We start from the raw sequence: 501 nt of genomic DNA, 5'->3' as shown, positions 1-501 counted from the left end.
AATCCTTTTTCATATAACACCTTTTAGTATTAAGAGGAATACACACTTTTGAAAATGCTTCATTAAACAGATGTTATTCATGTGTAAATTCATTCAGCAAGTATCTTTTGAACACCTACCATAGGCCAGGTCTTGTTTTAGGTGCTAGGATTTCAGCAGCAAACAAAACATATTTCTTGCTCTCATGGAGATTTACATTACAGTAGATATTATTATATATTCTATATATCTCTTTGCTATTATATATATCAGATGATAATATTGGCATATAAATGAGGACAAATGTCAATACTGAAACAATGAGAAAAACAAGGAAGTATCTCAAACTATGTGTTTAGACAGGATGGGTTAGATGAACTTGGTTACTTATTTTCCAAATAGACAGTAACTTAAAGACAAATGGATTACAGCCAAAACGGCCATCAGTAGGGAATGTTTAAAATAACTGGGTACATCTACAATGGAATGCAATACAGTCACATCACTCATGTGACTAACATG

The 501-nt window shown here is 31.9% G+C and overlaps 1 protein-coding gene across 1 annotated transcript in view; it reads right to left on the bottom strand.

Annotated features, from left to right (window-relative positions):
- Positions 1 to 501, bottom strand: part of NHLRC2 (NHL repeat containing 2) — a gene marked incomplete at its 5' end in the record, with an annotated part of 60951 nt that overhangs the window by 31461 nt on the left and 28989 nt on the right. The gene's annotated exons all lie outside the window — the stretch shown is intronic.

The sequence above is a fragment of the Galeopterus variegatus genome, unplaced genomic scaffold, assembly GCF_000696425.1.
Source record: "Galeopterus variegatus unplaced genomic scaffold, G_variegatus-3.0.2 Scaffold654, whole genome shotgun sequence".
Lineage (NCBI taxonomy): Eukaryota > Metazoa > Chordata > Mammalia > Dermoptera > Cynocephalidae > Galeopterus > Galeopterus variegatus.
This window is presented reverse-complemented; position numbering and strand designations above follow the sequence as displayed.